The sequence below is a fragment of the Cebus imitator genome, unplaced genomic scaffold (assembly GCF_001604975.1).
Source record: "Cebus imitator isolate Cc_AM_T3 unplaced genomic scaffold, Cebus_imitator-1.0 Scaffold27, whole genome shotgun sequence".
In the NCBI taxonomy this organism is placed as follows: domain Eukaryota; kingdom Metazoa; phylum Chordata; class Mammalia; order Primates; family Cebidae; genus Cebus; species Cebus imitator.
Window position 1 is genome coordinate 11,884,266 of NW_016107342.1, and position 21,529 is coordinate 11,905,794.

At 36.4% G+C, this 21,529-nt stretch overlaps 1 protein-coding gene across 4 annotated transcripts in view; it reads right to left on the bottom strand.

Annotated features, from left to right (window-relative positions):
• The window catches only part of ARHGAP15 (Rho GTPase activating protein 15), a 640,576-nt gene that overhangs the window by 429,621 nt on the left and 189,426 nt on the right, over positions 1 to 21,529 (bottom strand). The gene's annotated exons all lie outside the window — the stretch shown is intronic.

Sequence of the window (21,529 nt, forward strand, 5' to 3'; positions counted from 1 at the left end):
AGAGATAAGAAATTGAGTACTCAGGAGGAAAGAAAAGAGACTTGCTCAAGGGCAGCAACCTGGGAGGTCTATGCTTGCCATCAAGGTCACATATTCTAGTTCAGTTACCTTTTTCACTATCCAACACTCCACAACACTCAACAACAGCAACAAAAACAACAGGCCCTTTCCTGCTCTTTAATTAAATATTAGAAGTTGGCATGACATTTAAGGAGCATATCCTTTAGAATCAAGTCTGACGTATAATGGGCATTCAATCAATATTTATGAAAAAAATGGATAGCTATCCCCAACAGAGAACACATTATCTCATATTTATTGCTTGTTATGGTGTTCTTTCTTGTTTTCTATTATCTAGAATGACAGAGTAGAAAGAACATGAATTTTGGAACACAGGATTTTCATCAACAAGTGAGGGAGGTACTGTTCTAATTTTATAAACAGATTGAGATACAGAAAGGTTGAATAGCCTGTAAAGGATAACTAAGCTATGAAGGAACTGAAGAAGAATTTGAGCCAGGCAGTCTGACTCTAGCGCATTAGGGCACAAGGTTTGTGTACTTTCTTTTCCCTGATAGACATCTGAGTCAAAAGTCATGCCTTACAGTGAAGCTTTGGTTTGGCTGATATTACCTTAAGTAGTGTGCAAGAAAAAGCTAGTTAAATGGAAATATATAAAGTCATTATTCTGACAGCCTCTCTACTCTTATTATTTAAGAATTTAATATTAGGGCCGGGCATGGTGGCTCACGCCTGTAATCCCAACACCTTGGGAGGCCAACGGGGGTGGATCACGAGGTCAAGAGATGGAGACCATCCTGGTCAACATGGTGAAACCCCGTCTCTACTAAAAATACAAAAAATTAGCTGGGCATGGTGGCACGTGCCTGTAATCCCAGCTACTCAGGAGGCTGAGGCAGGAGAATTGCCTGAACCCAGGAGGCAGAGGTTGCGGTGAGCCGAGATCACGCCATTGCACTCCAGCCTGGGTAACAAGAGCGAAACTCCGTCTCAAAAAAAAAAAAAAAAAAAAAAAAAAAAAAAAAAAAAAAAAAATAATTAAAAAAAAAAAAAAAAAAAAAAAAAAAAAAAAGAATTTAATATTATATTAGCTCTACAATGCCTTCTTTTCATTTCCTACATCCCATCGAGTAACCAAATGTAGGACCCAGATTGCATTTGTTGGAGAAATTGTGGACGCCTTTTACACATTGTATTTTAATGTCACATAGGCTTGCACAAACAAATTCTAATCTGAGATAAATAGTTTTGCTCCTTGACAACAATTTTCCTTACAATACAAAGAACCACTGAATTGATCCACATGAGTTGAAGGTACTAGTCCTTTTTTTCTTCTGTGCACATGTTAGAAATTTGCTAGCTACCATGAAAGATACAGCTCTATGTTTATTTTTATTTACTTTCAAGGCAGGTTACTACAGTACTTAATCACTGTGCTTTGATTGGACTTCTTGGGTTAAGCCTCTACTCAGCCACTTACTTGTTGGTATACTCCTGAGTAAGTAAGTTATCTCTCCTAAAGCCCCTCAAAGAATAATAACACTCCGACTTCATGGAAGCAATTGTAAGGCGAAAATGAGATAGAACATATAAGACTTAGATTAATTCTGACCATATCTTAAGTGCTCAATAAGCGTTTATTACAGTTACTAGACACATTAAGGAACATTTGAGTACTAGAAGTAAAAGTGAGGAGAAATGCCTTCAAAAATTTATATTTTAAGATGTCTAACCATACTATGTCAAGAAGAAAACCCTGGGGATTTAAAAATCAGAGAATTACTAAATAATTTCCAGCTGAGCAATTAATTTAATGCTGTGTTTTCCCCTTCAAGTTAATTATCATAGGTCAATGGCTTTCTACCTTCTAGTGTTTTAGTAGGATTTTGCTATCGTATAAGCAGCACACCTTCCACTCACTCTCTCTCTCTTTTTAAAGCATTTGATATTTTGCCAGTCATTGCTGAATTTAGTTGACCTGGAGTTATTCTGAAAAGAAATACTATGACCTTAGAAGCATGAAAACCTAAAGGAGAACTCCAGAATGTGTTACATTCCTAAAAATTCCAGAAAAGAAGGCATTGTACAGCTAATTTTGCATCAAATTGTCAAATAACAGAAGAGAGACCTTCAGAGTAATGACTTTATATATTTCCATTTAAGTAGCTTTTTCCCAAATGTAATGCAGAAACCTAGGTAGGCAAAATCCCTGAATCTGGAATGCAATGCAAAATTTGACATATTAGTCATATTCAAGCTATAGAAACAATGCCACATGTCAAAAAAACACATCATGCTGCACTGCCTTGAGTCATCTCATGGCTTCCCACTGAACTTCAAATAAATATGAAAGCTTTAACTCAGCCTTCAAAACTGCAACATGGCCCCTTCCCTCCCACCTCCCCAGCCTCCTATCTTCCCCTACTCTCTGCTCTCTCCAGCTAGACCAGCAAGTTGAGAATTCCTCAAATGGACCATTTTCACCATCTTCACAGGACTTTTGCACACTCTCTGCACTCAGTCTGGAGTTCACTTTCAACCCCTTACCTCCCCACCTATCCAAGCTCCACCTTTTGCCCATTCCACCTCACTAAAAACTCCCTCCCTCTGGCTCCTTGACCAGATTACCTGCATGCCTTGGGGGCTCCTCTTCCACCCCCTCCCATCCCCTGAAACACTGCACAGTGGCAGCTTCATACCTGTCTACGGTCCTTTTCCCTACAGCCCGTAAACCCCTTAGTGATAGGAATCTTATCCATGATCACCACTGTTTTTCTAGTGTCCAGCCTAGGGCCTGGCATATAGCATGTTCTCAATAAATATTAATGAGGGAAGAAATAAAACCAAAATGTGAAAATAATTCAAAAAGAAAGCATAAAGACTTCTTCAAACACAAAATAGTCCTGTTAGCATGTTTGGTCAAATAGATGACTTCTCAATATTAAATGATTTTCATACTCTGCCTCCTCTCCTAGGGCCCACCTGGGCCTGGAAAAGAAAGAAGCTACGTGGAAAGAGAACACAGGGTAGTTTTCTGGGGACTTTGATACCCACATCATCACCAGTCAAATACAGCCATGCCTGCTTTATCACTGCGTTTTTTTTTTTTTTTAACTGTGGAATCCATGAGCAAAGAATTCAGAGGCTAAAAATATTTGAAAATCAGTGATAAAGAATAAAGCCACCTAATAATCAATTATTTTCTCTTTCAATGTCATAACAAGGACCAACTGCCCTCTGTAAATTTTGTTAGTTGACAATTTTTCAACTCTCCAAACTTATTTCTAAACTGGTCATGTTCTTATACATTCAAGCACATCAGAAAACACAGATTTCAGTATTCATCTCTGGCTGTTTCTCTATCACTCACATGCCTCTCCCCTTTGAAATGTACATCCTTCAGTGTTTCCTCTATTGCCCAGGAGAAAACATCCAAGTCTGTGGCATAACACTTAAAAACTCCAGGCTGGGCAATGTGGCAAAATCTCGTCTGTACAAAAAATACAAAAATTAGCCAGATGTGTGGTATGCTTCTGTGCTCCTGCAGTCCCTACCACTGGGGATGTGGAGGAAGAAGGATTGCTTGAGCTTGTGAGGTTAAGGCGCAGTGAGCATAGATTACACCACTGCACTCTAGCCTGGGTGATGTGGTGAGACCCATGTCTCAAAATAAAACTAAAAATAATAAAAAATAAAAACTCTATCATTATTTTCACTTACTATTCCAGCTTCCTTCCTCTCCCCGCGAGTTTTCATGAACTCATGAAACATACCACGATTTTCCCCGCACCTGTGCCTGTGTGCTTGTCATCCTATCTTCTTGGAGTGTATTTTCTCTGCCTGAATAATCCCTTCAAGTCCTTCATGAACCACCTCAAATGTCACCATTGGCTTTTCCCAGTCTGGGTAGTTTACTCAAACTCCTACCACACGCACCTACAGGACTCTATGTTTTCACCTGACACCATGGTCCTTAACACACTGAGTGACTTGCTTTTTTGTCTGTCTTTTCTGTGTAGGTAGTTATACCCCTAAACACAGATTCAGCTTCATGCCCTTTCTTCCTGGGTTATTGCTTGGCATAAGCATACACTGGATGAATAGAAGAGTTCCAATCCCTTTGAATATTTCTGTGGCATTTAAACATTTAGTATTTATGATTTCACCTCCTTGTGAAATTCCCCAAAATTTGTGCCATAAAGAAATTTGCTGAAAAAAAAAAAAAAAAAAAAAAAAAAATCCAAGTGTGGGGACTACTGCCCACAGACACTCTTTAGCTAGTTAGAGTCTACTCAACCTCTTTGACTCAGCATCTAAAATAATTTTCCCATATTTACTTAAAACAGTACTATATCACTATAATAATTTTCAAGAGGATTTTCCATTCTTGTGAAATATACTGGGAATAGCACAGCTAATCAGAGTTGTTGATGGTATAGGTCAAGATTAGTATTTCTCAAAGTATGTTTCAGGACGCAGTGGTCCCTTGGGATTCTGAATAAAAATGTTAATAATCAGATATGTTTGGGAACACTGAATTCCAGTCCCTTAGCATATTAAATGCCCTGAGAAATTCTCCAGTAAAGACATCTATTTATCTTATTTTGCTCAATGTTTTCCAAACTGCTTTGAGCTCAATGAACATTCTAAGAACTCACTATGGAAAAAGCTCCAAATTCTCATCCCAATGTTTGCCTTTTAATTACAGTAATATGTGCATATGCAAAGTTGAGCTCTGAAGCAATTATTTGGGATAAATCTAGTTGCCAGTTTTATTTTGCAGGGCATATATAAATATGAACATATATTTTAGATGCGTCTTTGCTTATTCTTTTGTATGAAATATTTAAGTGCTTAAATCTTCTTCTTTATGGTGATTAGGCATAAAATAAATAACCTCTTTGGAATATGCTGCATAACAGAAAAATATCACATTATTTTATACTGCACAGTTTCTTCCTACACTACTATTAAAGTTTGGCAATCATGCTTTACATTTTATCACCATTGCCACACCACAGCAGCAGATTATAGTATTTGAGTGGCATGAATCTTAAATTTAGATTAAATTTAACTTTAAAAATTGGCTGAAATGACACATATATGCCTGCAACAGTTGGCAACAAACAATGTATACCTTTGTGGGTCATGTAAGGCTAAATCCAGAATAAAATAAAATATATAATAGCTATTTTCTTTTTGAAAACTTCATGTTGAGAATAAAAAAGTATTTTCTATAAGGATTGGTTCTTCTTATTTAGACTAAAACAGAAATTAGAACCAAACAAAAAAAAAAGGAACTCTTATTTTTACCAGCTTAAGAAAAATTATAGTGATCTGTGTTTGTTGATTTTCTAATAAGTGTAACTCTATTTTCTAGATTAATTCAGCTCCTACCACTTCAGTATGGTCTATACTGCAAATGTGTAAAGGGAAGCTTCAGCCAGGACACTGCTCAATAAGTAGCATAAGATGGAAGTATCTGAACACTTAGGTTGTCACCTTAAAACAAACTGTCACACATTTTTCTTCACACATTTGAAACCCAACTTATCAACCTTAACAACTGTTGTTATCAAAAGAATTTTGGTGCCTTTGTTCTTTCCCTCTTGCAAGTAAATTACACTTTTAGGATTTATTAAGACAAGAAACAATTTTTGAATAGCAGGTCAAAACTCTCTACGGAAAAATTCTCATTACTTTCTAGCCTGAAGCAGTATTTACCACCCAATGTATCCATCTTTTTCCTGTTTCTTCTATATCTATATTTCCTGAATCTTGTTTCTGTGCCTAATGCTATAACATTGCAGCAGTTTGTTCAAAGCAACACTCTTATTTTTGCTCTTAGCCAGTGCTATACAAACCCTGATCAATTATTGAAGTAGAAGCCCTGAAGTAACACAGCCATTACTGCAGCAGGCGGACAAAAATGGAACACTTTGAGCTACAGTATATTTACTTTTGAGTTTCAGCAAACAAACCAACAAGTTGAGCTACTTTGTCTTTCACTTCGCCTGATGTACTAATATTTCCTGCTTTCTCCACAGTCGTTTTCTTCGTAAAGCAAGTCTCTGAAAATTCGTTTCTTTTTGGAATTGCAGTAACCTTAACATTTATGCAAAGAGCCCTGCAAAGTTGGACAAGAAGGCTCAAATGAGTTACATAGGCATGGCATGCCAAGAACTGCATGGTATTTGATAAAGTTCGCCGACGTGTCGTCTTCATATGGTAATAACACTGCAAAGAGTCCACAGTGATATTTAAAACAAATAGTATCACTGAGGAAAGTATTCATTAACGCTTTTCAGAAAGTCAAATTAGAGGTGGAGAAAATTTCTCATGAAGAGCAACTGCTAATCACATTTGGAATTTTTTCTCTCTCTTCTGCTTGCTCTATTATTCACATAGGATCACCCAAGATGTTGTAATTTTATTTTTTAAACTGCTCCGTTATTTAATTATACAGAATATATCTGGTCAGGTTGCCAGTGAAGGCTACAAGTATTCATCTTCTGACGATGCCAACTTACATCTGCAGCCTCAATATAATGGTGACTTTTTTTTTTTTTCATTGTAAATGTCTGTTCTGGGTTTTAAGGACTAAATGATAGTGAAGATAACTGGAAATGTTCCAAGGTTTTTATATGTACTATGCAGTCGAAACAAAAATTAGTAGTTATACTCCAGAACGAATAATATTTGACACTTATTCTTATCATTGCCTGAAGTTTGGGTAGAGAGTTCCAGCAAGTTTCTGAAAAGTAGCTAAGGACAATATAACAAACTGTTTTGAAGTGTTAAGTATCTGCATCTCACTCAGAGCTCTTCTTTTCCAGCCAAGCAAATAAAAGCAATCTGCATAAACTCTAAGCACCAAAGGTGAGCAGATTATGAAAAACTTTCATGAATTCATAAGTATGTCATCAAAGCCACTTGAAGCACTTTGATATTTGAATAGAAAAGCCATGAATAAAAAGGCCATATGCATTGAGAAGCCTACGTAATTTAGAATAGTTTATCTCAATGTCTTGTTATGAAGTGATAGTTATCTTTTCCCTCATATACTCTTCATTTGTGAATAGGCCTATTAGATAAATATAAAGCATAAAAGATCTCAACTGAAAAATACAATACATGAAGGTCTTGTCAAGCAACTTAAAAAAAATGAGGATGTCCGTTCCTCTAGTATTATGAAAGGCAGTTATATGTCACCATCGAGACCACCGTCGGAAGACTCTTGTAAAATTCCAGGCTTACTTTAGCGGTAGGCAATAATATCATATTTTATTATTTGTTCCCTTTCCCTCTACTCATTTCAAAGAGAAGAAATAATGTATTTGTATAACCAGTTCCTAGGACATCCGTTCCTTTGTTTGAACTGATACCATAATCTAATCATTATACAAATGGGTGAAAGGTACAGTTTTATTTATGTACTTTGTTGACTGAAAGTGAGACGGACCATTTGTTGACTCAAACATCTACATAATTATTTTTTAGGGTTTTGTGGCAGCTACCTCATGAAAGATACCTAGAATGACAAGAAATGTAATCTGAAAAAAACTGCAGAAAGGACTCTCTAGAAATATATGCTTTGTGAAACTGTTCTTTATTTAACACGGCTCTGGATAGGGGAAACAAGCTAAATTTATGAGGTGTGAAGCTTATGTCTTATAAGATGTAATAATGATTAACGTTAGAATCACAAGTTAAACCTGAGGTCAGACTTAAGAAATGATACTAATCCTACCTCTACTGCTAAAAAATCCAGCCATCTCCCTTTTCACCTCAGAAGAAATTCTTAAACTTTCTAAAGTAGATACATGTTTCAAATCTTTTCTCATGTACTTAAGAGCATGTCGTTGTTTTAATATCAACAACACTTCTTTCAGAAAGAAATCTATGAAAGGCGATGTGTCTATATAATTCTTGCTTAGATCTGACTGCTAAAATTTTCATTATTCACTCATTCGTTAATAGATTCCTTTATCAAAGGATAACATCAAAACTACTTTATTGAATGATGGCTATGCATTATGTGCTGTGCTGGATTTTAACAAATCACCTACCAGACACTGTCCTGCTCTGAAAAGAGGATAGTCTAGTAAAGGAGACAGAAATAAACAAATATGTATAGTTAAGTATCAGCATAAACTTATAAAGGTCTATGGTACACTCCTGACCAAAGAAGGCATACCTTTTTATAAAGAAGGTCGAGGTGAGAAGAAGAGTGATGAGGGCAAGGAAGCCTTCACGAAGGTGTCCTAAAGGCAGTGTATAACGTCCACAAGAATAGAAAATTATGGGAAATATATTATTAAAATGTAGTTCCCAGAGGGAAAAATATGTGTTTGGTTGTTTTGTATTATAATAAAGTAAAAGACAACTCTGGTTTGTGTACGGGTTCATAGTTGGCAAACTCCGTCAGCCACATCTGATCTTCCTAGTAACCTCTTGCTGCAGGTATGATCTCTGTCCTATTGAAACTGAAATAAATGACATATGATCAATTCAAAGGTTTATAATTCTTGAAGAGCACGATGAGGACCATCAACTTACAACTCAAACCAAAGAAATGATAATCTTTAGAAAGAAAGTGACAATGGTTTAGTAATAGTTACTTGAACATCCTCACAAGGAAATCTAAAGTGTATGCATACAATGTAGGTTATTTATGTTTAACATGCAAATAAATACTTTCCCTATGGACATCCAGATTGATCTGGGGACACTGACAGTTACCAAACATATTACTTTAGAAATGGAAAATTACAACTCATCTTGTGTGTATTTATTGCCTAGAGGAGTTTTCTAATATATCACTGATGTAGAAATGAAACCTTAAGGACAAACTGAATTAGAAAGAAATCATAATTCCATTTGTGTAATGTGTTGAAATTGCATAAACCATGTAGCAATATTGCGTATGTGCTACTTCAAAACTCTGAAGGCATGATTCACTAGGTTTCTTTGCTCTTACACAATGTCCCCAAGAGCCTGAAAAAATACAGATTTTATTCATCTGTAAAGTGACAGAGACTTAGGAATCATACCTGACTACTTATGAAATCTTATAAATTTAAGACACAAATTACTGTGGATATTTTATGTATTTTTCTTATACAGTGCCAAATGAGAATTTTGTTTCTATTATGGAACTTCATTTTGTGTATTAAAATTTGATGTATAGTTAAACATTATATCTATCAAATTTTTGAGGCAGAATGTTGAAATATTAACATTACACATATTATTTATATTTTACAGATTCTATAGGCCAATTTTCACTTAAACTCATCTCTTACTTTTGACAAATAAACACTAAACTTTTAAGTTTTAATGCCAACTTTTTTCCCCTGAAATTATAAATTATTAATCATTAGGCTCTTTTTTTCTTTTCTGAGACAGAGTCTTGCTCTGTTGCCCAGGCTGGAGTGTAGTGGTGCAATCCAGGGTCACTGCAACCTCTGCCTCCTGGGTTCAAGCGATTCTCCTGCGTTCAAGCGATTCTCCTGCCTCAGCCTCCTGATTGGCTGGCACTACAGTTATGTGTTACCAAGCTTGCCTTTTTTTTTTTTGTAGTGGTGGGGGTACAAAGGTGTAATTTTCTTAAAAATATGTTCTTTCACAACTTTTGTAGAGTGACTCCACAACTTCAGTGAAAGTTTTGCAACTAAAACTCTAAGTCAGAGATGCTGCTGCTAAATTAGGGAGAGGTGTATGCGTGTGTGAATATACATAAATTATATGTGTATATATGTATATAATTTCCATATAAATTGACAAGCTTTACAGTGTATTAGGTATAATTTTATGTTCTAGTCGCCTATGGCTGTGTAACAAATCGCCACCAATTTAGCAGCTCAAAACACGATATTTCTTAGTTCACAGTTTCCATGAGTTAGAAGTCTGGGCACAGATGAGCTGGGTCCCTTCTCAGAGATCTCACAGGTTGTAAGCAAGGTGTCAGATGGGGTTACTGTATCTTCTGAGGCTTTGGGGTCCTCTTTTAAGTTCCCATGCTTGTTGGCAGAATTCACCTACTATGGTTGTGAGGCTAAGGCCCTCACCTTCCAGAGGCTTCCCTTCTCCATTTGCAGTATATAACATGGCTGTTTTCTGCTTCAAGGCCAGTAAAATATTGTCTCTCACATCTAGACTCTCTTTTATAGAGCTTACATGATTAAATGAGGTCCACCCAGGATCATCTTCTTTTTGAGTAAATTCAACTACTTGGGGACCTTAAGTGTGTTTTCAAAATTCATTCACATTACCATAAAATGTAACCAAATCCATCATCTTTGCCATATAATGGAACCAGTCACAGATATAAGACAGGGGACAGAGATCATGAAGGCACTGTTGGAATTCACCTACCACACCATACTTGAGCATAGTAAAGTTACTGCTTTAACACTGGGGAGGTGTGAGGTTGTATCATTCAGAAATCAACAGGAACCTTAGAGAATATAAATATACAAGACACATTGATAAATTCCTTCCATTTTTGTCACTTTTAAAAGCTTCTAATTTTTATGGGTACCATAGCAGGTGTACATATTTATGGGGTACATGAGCTATTTTGATACAGGCATGCAATGCCTAATGATCACATTAGGGTAAATGGAGTATATTCCACCTCAAGCGTTTATCATTTGTGTTATAAATATTCCAATTATGCTCTTTTAGTTATTTTTAAATGTATAATAAACTATGGTTGACTGTAGTCAGCCTGTTGTGCTATGAAGTAGTAGCTCTTATTCATTATATTCAACTATGTGTATTTTTTTAAATTATACTTTAAGTTCTGGGTTACATGTGTATAACATGCATGTTTGTTACATAGCTATACACTTGCCATGGTGGTTTGCTGCACTGATCAACCCATCCCTCCCCTAGAACCCCACTCCCCAACAGGCCCCAGTGTGTGATGGTCCCCTCCCTGTGTCCATGTGTTCTCACTGTTGAACTCCCACTTATGAGTAAGAATGAATGGTGTTTGGTTTTCTGTTCCTGTGTTAGTTTGCTGAGAAAGATGGTTTCCAGCTTCATCCATGTCCCTGCAAAGGACATGAACTCATCCTATTTATAGCTGCATAGTATTCCATTGAATATATGTGCCACATTTTCTTTATCCAGTCTATCACTGATGGGCATTTGGGTTGGTTCCAAATCTTTGCTATTGTGAACAGTGCTTCAATAAACACATGTGTGCATGTGTCTTTATTGCAAAATGATTTATAATCCTTTGGGTATATACATAGTAATGGGATTGCTGGGTCAAATGGTGTTTCTGGTCTAGATCCTTGAGGAATCACCACACTGTCTCCCACAAGGGTTGAACTAATTTACACTGCCACCAACAGTGTAAAAACATTTCTATTTCTCCACATCCTCTCCAGCATCTGTTGTTTCCTTACTTTTTTAATGATTGCCATTCTAACGGGTGTGAAATGGTATCCCATTGTTCTTTTGATTTGCATTTCTCTAATGGTCTGTGATAATGAGTTTTTTCATATGTTTCTTGGCCACATAAATGTCTGCTTTTGAGAAGTGTCCATTCATATCTTTTGCCCACTTTTTGATGGGTTTTGTAAATTTGCTTCAGTTTCTTGTAGATTCTAGATATTAGCCCTTTGTCAGACAGATTGCAAAAATTTTCTCCCATTCTGTAGGTTGCCTGTTCACTCTGAAGATAGTTTATTTTGCTGTGCAGAAGCTATTTATTATATTTTAATTAATATAATAAATTTAAGTTTAATTATCCATTTGTCAGTTTTGGCTTTTGTTGCCATTGCTTTTGGTGCTTTAGTCATGAAGTCTTTGCCCATGCCTATGTCTTGAATGGTATTGCCTAGGTTTTCTTCTAGGGTTTTTATGGTTTTAGGTCTTACATTTAAGTCTTTAATCCATCTTGAGTTAATCTTTGTATAAGGTATAAGGAAAGGATCCAGTTTCAGTTTTCTGCATATCGCTTGCCAGTTTTCCTACCACCATTTATTAAATAGGGAATCCTTTCCCCATGGCTTATTTTTGTCAGGTTTGCAGATGGTTGTAGATGTGTGGCATTATTTCTGAGGCCTCTGTCTTGTTCCATGGTCTATATATCTTTTTTTGGTACCAGTACCATGCTGTTTTGGTTACTGTAGCCGCAAATTATAGTTTGAAGTCAGGTAGCATGAAGTCTCTAGCCTCATTCTTTTTGCTTAGGATTGTCTTGGCTATATGGCCTCTTTTTTGGTTCCATATGAAATTTAAAGTAGTTTTTTCCAGTTCTGTGAAGAAAGTCATTGGTAGCTTGATGGAGATAGCATTGCATATATAAATTTGCGGGGCAGTATGGCCATTTTCACAATATTGATTCTTCCTATCCATGAGAATGGAATGTTTTTCCATTTCTTTGTGTTCACTCTTATTTCCTTGAGTAGTGGCTTTTAGTTCTCATGTAGAGCTCCTTCACATCCCTTGTAAGTTATATTGCTAGATATTTTATTCTCTTTGTAGCAATTGTGAATGATTTGGCTGTTTGTCTATTATTGGTGTATAAGAATGCTTGTGATTTTTTCACATTGATTTTGTATCCTGAGATTTTGCTTATCGGCTTAAGGAGATTTTATGTGGAGACAATGGGGTTTTCTAAATATACAATCATGCCATCTGCAAAGAAGTAATTTGACTTCCTCTCTTTCTATTTGAATACACTTTATTTCTTTCTCTTGCCTAATTGTCCTGGCCAGAACTTCTAATACTATGTTGAATAGGAGTGGTGAGAGAGGGCATCCTTGCCTTGTGCCAGTTTTCAAAGGGAATGCTTCCAGCTTTTGCCCATTCAGTATGATATCGACTTTGAGTTTGTCATAAATAGCTATTATTTTGAGATATGTTCCATCAATACCTAGTTTATTGAGTTTTTAGCATGAAGCAGTGTTGCTTTCATTTAAATAGCACTGGATAGAAAAGTGAGGAATGCATACACTCAGAAATATTGGAAAAACTGTGTTTGATTAAATGTCTAAATAAGTGTCATGTACAGTAACTCAGAAAATTGGTCACTTGAAATGAGTTAATTGTTGGAGAAGTCACTATTAAGGAAGAGATTTAGACTGGTTCCTAAAAGACACAAAAGATTAGGTGAATGAACAAGGTCTTTGCTGATAAAGCTATGTATCATTCTTTGTCAATAGTGCTGTGTAGAGCCAGACAGATGTGAGTTTGAATTCCAGCTCTGTTAGTAAATAGCAGTGTGACTTTCAGTAAGTTATTTGAACTCTCTGAACTTCCATTTCCTCACAATAAAAGGAGTAAAAGCACCTAGTTCGTAAGTGTTGCTCACATAGCAGGAAATCAGATGTCTGAGTGAGTTGCTTACTCACAGGATCACTGGAAAGAATATATAACAGCATATTAAATGAGAAAAGGACTTTGAAAATAATAAAGTACCATAAAAATTTAGGTCACTCATAGCATAAGTTTCCCAGTGATGTTTTTTTTTTCTGTTTGGTTAAGTATCTCTAATCTATTGCCTTACTATATTTGATATAATAAACGCGTAAGCAATTTTAGGATCTACCTGAAACAAGGAAGTTTATAAATAAACAAATACAGCAAATAATAAAATTAGCCTTTCAACTGAGACTCTGTAATTTAACACCACAAAGTGAAAAATAGTGTGGAGTTTTCAGGGACCATGAACATCACTGTGGGTAATCTTTAGGGAAAGGATTTACTTTTGTTTCCTTTTTTACTTGTCATCATTCTCTCTGGTGATTATTTCCGGCATTTAATAAGTAGCAGAGGTAATAAGTTTTCACTGATTAAGTGCGTTATAGATGGAAATCAAGTATTTAAATCATAAAAGTATAACCAACATAAAATCACTGTTCATTACAAATGTACATTCTATGGAAATAGAGTCTTATGGTGATTTTTTCTTATATAAGTATACAATAGTTCAAGGTCCCCAAATAAAGGATTTAATATCTCTAAGTGATTAACTTGGTTTGTACGCACCCAAAAGTTTTAATTCCTGTTTTGTGTTTTTTGGAAAAGGAAAAAAATCAAAATAAAAACTAAATTTCCTCCCTGGATTTCAAATACTTTCCATTTGATAATCATTGTAAGTAAGGTGACTAGGGAGGACTCTAGGAATATTTATTGAATTGTGAAAGAAGAAATCTGACAAACAATATACTTAATCATTTTTTATTTATCATTATCATCCTGTGACATGATGTAAAAACAATTGTACTAAAATGAGGTGTTTTGTTAAGGAGAAGGCTCTAGAGTATTAAAACAAAAAAAAAGGATTTATATTTGAGTAAGTAAAGTTCTGCTGGAACCAGAAATTGAAAACTACGTGAAGGAATGCTCTGAACTATGGTAACTGATTATTCTTCATTTATAATGTCTGTTTCAAGCTGTCTTGAACATACGGCCCAAGAAATTTTGAGTCAAGACAATACACAGCTAGGGAAATACAGTAACTTTTAAAGTAACTACACATGAAATGAATTTTCAGAGTTGTCTAGGTAAACAAACTGGTATATGTTTAGCTGGCTCTCCTCTTTGATAGTTATAGCTCTGAAAAAACTGTGATTCATAAGAAATAATAAACCTTGAGATTGACTAGTAAATGTTCTTCTCCAGCCACGACTTCTGACCTATTGTGCACATGCTGGAGAATGAATCTAATTTTGAATATTCATTATAATCATGTTTTTAAAAAAATACATTTTAATGTCACATAGAAACAAAAGCTGTTCACGGGCCACAGCCTAGTCACTTAGGTTTACCACGGAGTGATGAAAATTCATCAAAATGTCAAGAGATCTGTATTTACCAAGTTTGATGAAGAAAATCTGACAAATACTATTTAAGATAAGTGGCATTTTTTCCTAATTGTTTTCATATGGATGAATGAAAATCAAGTGCCCTGTTACTTTGATGAAATGCTAAATTGCTTAAAAATTCATATTTACACAACAGACCAGCATACAAAATCTGAACATAAGATTATGGCTTCAGAACCAATGTACAGATTTTTCTCAGCTAACCTGTACATTCAAATAAAGAAAAGAAAGTACTAGTGAATGCTTAAACTTCAGCTAATTTAGTTCTACTCTCCTTGCATTTCCTCACTAAAATACAGTGCAAATAAATATTAAGTTATAAGCTAATAAGCATTTCTTCCATGGAAAATATGTCAGACTTTCTGTGTTCGTGGTAGCCCATCAAAGACAAACATAAGTAATTTTTAGCAGGTAATTCACCTTAGGAATTAAGTATGCAAACACAAAAACCATAGACTATTTTTCCAGTCCACATAGAATATGCTAAAATTCTAAGAAAGAGGAAGAAAATATGTTAGAAAAACAAAGTATCAGACAAGTATTAACCTTAGTGGATGTTATAACTAAGGAAAGAAATGATCACATACAAATCTTTATTGTCCCTGAAGTTTTATGTGTGAGTATGTTTCTAAGTATGTACAGTGTGTGCATTTATAATGCAATTTTAAACCAAAATACCACAGACTCAACTAAAACTAATATGTAGTAGAGTTGACTTTTGAATCCCAGGTCCGTGAGATGGGATAGCACATGACCTTGACCTCTTCTTCAAGCTTATATATCTTCAGATAGTTTTTCCAAAGCTAATTATAAAGCATTTTAAGGAAATCCTAATGTTTGAAATTCACTGATACATGGCCCATTGCCTGCCTTTCTAGACTTATTTCAAATTAGAAAATATAATAAAACAGAATGAAGCACTGAATCATTTCTGAGGTAAGACTAATTACCAATGTTGAAATAAATTTCCTCATACTTGTGGACATTTCATTCCCTTCTGAGGTGTTTGTGGTTTTGTGTGCTGAGTAAAGGCGATCATCAAGTCCAAGTCAATTCCCAGATTCACAGACTTCTTAAGCCACCTAAGGGCAATGCACATATCCAGCTTCAACAAATACTAACGATTCCTGGAGAAAGCTATTTTTATGACCTCAATCATGATCCATTTGCATCAATTTTGGTGAGCAATCCACTGTTTTAAAACAAAAGCTTGTTCACTATTTGGTTGATGGGTTCACTAGAAGCCCAAATCCCACCATCATATAATATACCTATGCAACAAACCTGTACATGTACCTCCTGAATCTACAAAAAATTCTGACATGTAACGTACACATTGCTTATTTACATTTTCTAAATAAAAACAATTTATAGCATGCAAGGAGGCAAAAAGTAAAAATAACACTGAAAAACCACATCAACCCAAGAGAGTCCTAGGCCAACAGGAAGGTTTGGTCAGGGGAAGGACAGATGGGTAGAAGCCTTTAACTCTTCAGCAGCAAATATTATCTCCAAAGTCACCTAATTTTCATTAGTCTAAGACAGACAACAAGTTGGTCGGTTGGCTTATAATTAAAAATACAAGCATTAAAAGATAAGGAATTAAGTTCATATCATTGCAAATGGAACAGTGTCGCTTACTTGTAACATCAAACCTTCACCTTAGTCATTCTCCTAGTTATCAGGATAAATATTTCACTCATGAATTCCTCTTCCTTCTCTAATCCAGTACCAAATCCAAGCATCATGCAATTTAGATGGAAAGTAAACAAACAATTCAGTGACAGCAATAATTAGGCTAGATCCCGAGGTCTTTCTATCCATGGTAATATGCTGACCTTCGGTTTTTCCTGTTAGGCAACTTTACAGTTTAAAATGGAAAAATTGCAGAACTTATTTAAGCCTCAAAATTCTAACTAAATGAAAATGTTTAATTTTGTGGTTACTTATTATTATTAAGAATATCCCACTTATTGTGATTATATTATTATATTGTATTTCTATATTTAGTAGGAAGTCTATCATGGCATTTTAGATTAAGTATCATTGTTCTATTATTTCTGTGCCACTCATTTCAAAAGCTATGTAGGGTCAGCTATAGGGAGTTACTGAGAAGGTAACCCACTCTCTGAATTTTTTTTTTTTTTTTTTTTTTTTTTGTCTTTTTTTTTTTTTTTTTTTTTGTGAGACAGAGTCTTGCTCTATCACAGGCTGGAGTGCAGTGGCGTGATCCCAGTTCACTGTAACCTCCGTTTTCCGGTTTCAAGCAATTCTCCTGCCTCAGCCTCCTGAGTAGCTGGGACTACAGGCGTGCACCACAATACCCAGCTTTTTTTGTATTTTTAGTAGAGATGGGGTTTCACCATGTTGGCCAGGATGGTCTAGATCTCTTGACCTCGTGATCTGCCTGTCTCGGCCTCCCAAAGTGCTGGGATTACAGGAGTGAGCCACCTCCCCCAGCCCTTAAAATTTTTAATTATGAATGAAAATAACACCTTAAATGGCAAATGTATTAGCTTCTCTATGCTAAGAAAGCAGCTCTCCTAAGTGCCATCAGTCAGTTTGATGGAAACAAACTGCTTAGGGGCCCAGCCACTGAGAACATCCAACCCTGGTACAGATCTAGAGTTGAGCATGGCACAAAGACCCTCATTGGAAATGGACCAAAATCAGTCGAAATAAAGAACACTGGACATGTAAAGGAGATAGAAAATTTAAAAGGCATAGAATCTGGGGAAAATGAAAATTAGGAAGAAAAGAAGGAATGCCCTAGATAGAGTGATTATTAACACTTGCATCTACTTATGGAGGATATCAATTAAGACCCCTACAACTCCATTGGAAAGATCATTGTGGCCAAGGCAGGTGGGTTGCTTGAGGCCAAGGCTTCAAGACCAGCATGGGCAACACAGAGACCTATCACTACAAAAAAATTAGCAGGGTGTGTGTCGGTGGTCCGAGCTACTTTTGAGGCTGAAGTGGGAGGTTGGCTTGAGCCCAGTAGATTGAGTCTGCAGAGAACTGTGATAATGCCATTACTCTCCAAACTGGGTGATAGAGCAAGACCCTGTCCCAAAAACAAAACTAAACTAAAAATTGTAACGGATGTCTCTCTATGTCTACCTTGCACTCCTTCCTTTGAGGAAGTACTCTCAGTTTATGGGGCCCAAGCCCTTCTCCATGTATGGCAGAAGATCTCAGGCCAGAAGAAAATTTTATTTATCTCCTCATAGTTATTGATTCAGGGAAGGCCATGTGATCACAGCCAGGCCAATGAGAAGCCTCCTCAGGGCTCTCCCCTGAAAGTTACTGGAAGTAAGCAGGCTCTCCTGTTAGTTGATTGCTTGAGTGCTAAGGAGGAGCACATCTGGGTGAGCCAACTTTGAGAGCAGGACTGTTTATAAAGCTGGTGGACAAGAGGAGAGCAAAGGAACTTAAATCAGTTCATTCTATTTTTTGCTTCCACAAGTTTGAGTTAAGCTTTTGTCACTTGCAACGTAAAAGGTCCTATACTTTCCATGACCTAACATCAGACCATGTGTTTATATGTTTTGTATACACTTGGGTGTCCTCGTTCCAGTTCTCTGAGGCCCTCTTCATCTTTTCTACATTCATACCATATTCTTTCTGAAACTGTGATCTTCCCCCATGAAAAATGCTCAGGATACCAGGAAAATGGTAGTGGGCCCCTGAGAGCCAGGGTAGGCATCTAGGTATTCAGGATTACCCATGACTATCCAGGGTTGCAGCTGTGATTCCCCTCACAGGAAGTGGAGGCTGTTAGGTCCCAGGCAAAAGTCTGGTGCTGTTGTGACGTGGTGCTGCAGCTAGGAACAGCTGTACCTAAGTACAGCAATCTAGCCTCACCAGGTACATCAGTTGTTACCTGACAGAGTCATATTGCTACAGAGCTTTGCATGCTCTACAGCAACATGACTCTTAGAAAGTCACTTTATTGAAAATCTCATCCTGTTTACTTTAGGGCTTTAAACACCCAATCCATTAACTTCCCCCTCCGACCCACCAGGGGATGCAACTATCCCATACAAAGAACATGCAGTTATTCTATTTTTGCTGGAGAATTTTCCCAAGCTTCCTTGCCTAGTTTCATCTTTTTACTCTTTGATATGATCTTTTCTCCCAGAGTAGCATCTTGTTGATTCATCCCTGAATTCTTTCTTTGCTTAGCCAAGTTAGATTCTAGGGTCTGTCTTACTTCTGACTGCTTTCTCTCAATTATAGTCAAGTGACTTCCAGCATATTTTTGCCCCAAGTTTCTGGGCCCTGGGTGAATGCTGTGCAAATAAATATTTATCATAGGCTCTCTTGTGGGGGGGTGGAGGGGAAGTTCTGATTTGTGGCATTCACTGATTTCCCCACTCTGAATATTTCCACTGCTGACAATATTTCCACTTTTGAGCTGACATTATGTCACAGAACGTGGAGTTCAGAAGAGATGCGTACAATCAGTTCTGCAGCCACCTCCAGCCCATCACTGTCCTGGCCCCTCCTTTTTCTGGCAGAAGGTAAAATATGGAAAGAGGAAATTGGTACAGCTAAATAATCCTAACCAGATCATGTATTTTATATTAGCAACTTCTAAGTTTTGGTTACCATCCACATAGTTTTAATTATCTTTCATTGAGTCCATCTGCTTCTCTACCTACCAAAAAGGGGGTAGAGATGAGGATAGAGGAGAGGTTTCATGTTTGGTGCTACAACACATACACACACACACACACACACACACATACACACACACTTATAATAATATTTATTATAATACTTTTCTGAAAAAAAGTAGATAAGTAGAAATGTTTACTTTTTATGATTAATAAACAGCATAATTTAGTCTATTAAATGTAACAGCTGAAGACCATTTACATTTCTATCGGACGTGGTATACTCTACATAGTATTTCTGACATAGCCTTTTCGTCTTCTTTGAAATACTCCATTCCTCATGAGTTATATATTTAGCTCTCCACCTGTTATTTATTACTTTTGTTTACAGAAAACCATAAGTGCACAGAACACATAAAAGGCCCTATAAAGATGAGTTTTCTAATCCAATTAGGAAGATAATAACTTGGGCAACAGAAAAAATGGGCAAAGAGATGAAAATATTTTTATAATGCAAATCAGAAAAGAGTTCCATAAAACAGGTATGAAAGAAGAATAAATAGAAGAGAGTACAGGAGTTAGAGAACACAGAACATGGGAATATATTATGTTATTTAAAATATAAATTAACAGCATTAAATAAAATTGGGACCTGGCGGGTACTGTGGCTCATGCCTGTCATCCCAGCACTTTGGGAGGCCAAGGTGGGTGGATCACGTGAGGTCAGGAGTTCGAGACCAGTCTGGCCAACATGGTGAAACCCCATCTCTACTAAAAATATAAAAATTAGCCAAGCATGTTGGTGCTCCCTGTAATTCCAGCTACTCAGAGGGCTGAGATAGGAGAACTGCATAAATCTGGGAGGTGGAGGTTGCAGTAAGCCGAGGTCATATCACCGTACTCCAGCCTGGGCAACAGAGAGAGATCCCATCTCAAAAAAGTGAGACCCAATAAACAAAATATTTTAGTATGCACAAGAGGGGAGTAGAAGGGATAAAAATGGAAATGGAGTCATCAATCTACGAGCATCAAAAATACATATCCTGGCAAGTAATCAACAAACTGTGGGTTTGGAGACAACAGACAGATGGCATAAATGAGCATTGTGGGGAAAAGAAGGTAACTACACAAACCTACAGGAAGAGAAATTTGTGGGCTAGAAGAGATTAAGAAAAAATTTCAAGTCTACAGTTGAGGTTTATCACTAGAAGATATTTGCATGGGAGTTTTTGGAACCTGACCACTTGAACGCTTATTGGTCAATGGTTTTAAAAGTCATTATTTAGTTAGTGCAAACTCAACAGCATTCATTTATTTGGCAAGCAGTTATGGAGCATTAATGTTGTCAAGATACTTTTCTAGGTGCTAGGGGAAAGAGAAGGCAACAAATATGTATTGACTTTCTACTTAGGCATAGAGACTGAGACTTAACTTAGATTATCATTTAATCCTCATCATGATCTTAACCAGGCCGATTTTAATATTCTCATGTTGGGTTAAGAAAACTGTTGCTCAGAAATTGAAGCAATGAAGATTAAAAGACTTGTGCCTGTAAGCAGTTTACCATCCAATAAACAAAAGTCACTTTTGAATATAGGAAAAGATTCTTGCCTCTTGTATTGACTGTTTGGAAAAAAAGAAAAAAAAAAAAAGGCCCTTAATCTAGAAGTGAAGTGATGGCTTTTTCTGAGAAGATATTAAACTCCTGCTTTTAGATTCAAAATTGCCAAGACTGCTATGCTAAATCATTTGAGACTTAAATCAACAGAAAATGATAATATCCATATCTCTGAAAGGATTGTTATCTACACAGCTTATATTAGTATTCTCATAGTTCTGATTGTGTGAAAGTTTTATGGGCTGGGTGTAGTGGCTTATGATTGTAATTCTAGCACTTTGGGAGGCTAAGGCAGGTGGATGATGAGGTCAGGAGATTGAGACCATCCTGGCTAACATGGTGAAACCCTGTCTCTACTAAAAAAAAAATACACACATACACACACACACACACACACACACACACACACACACGCTAGC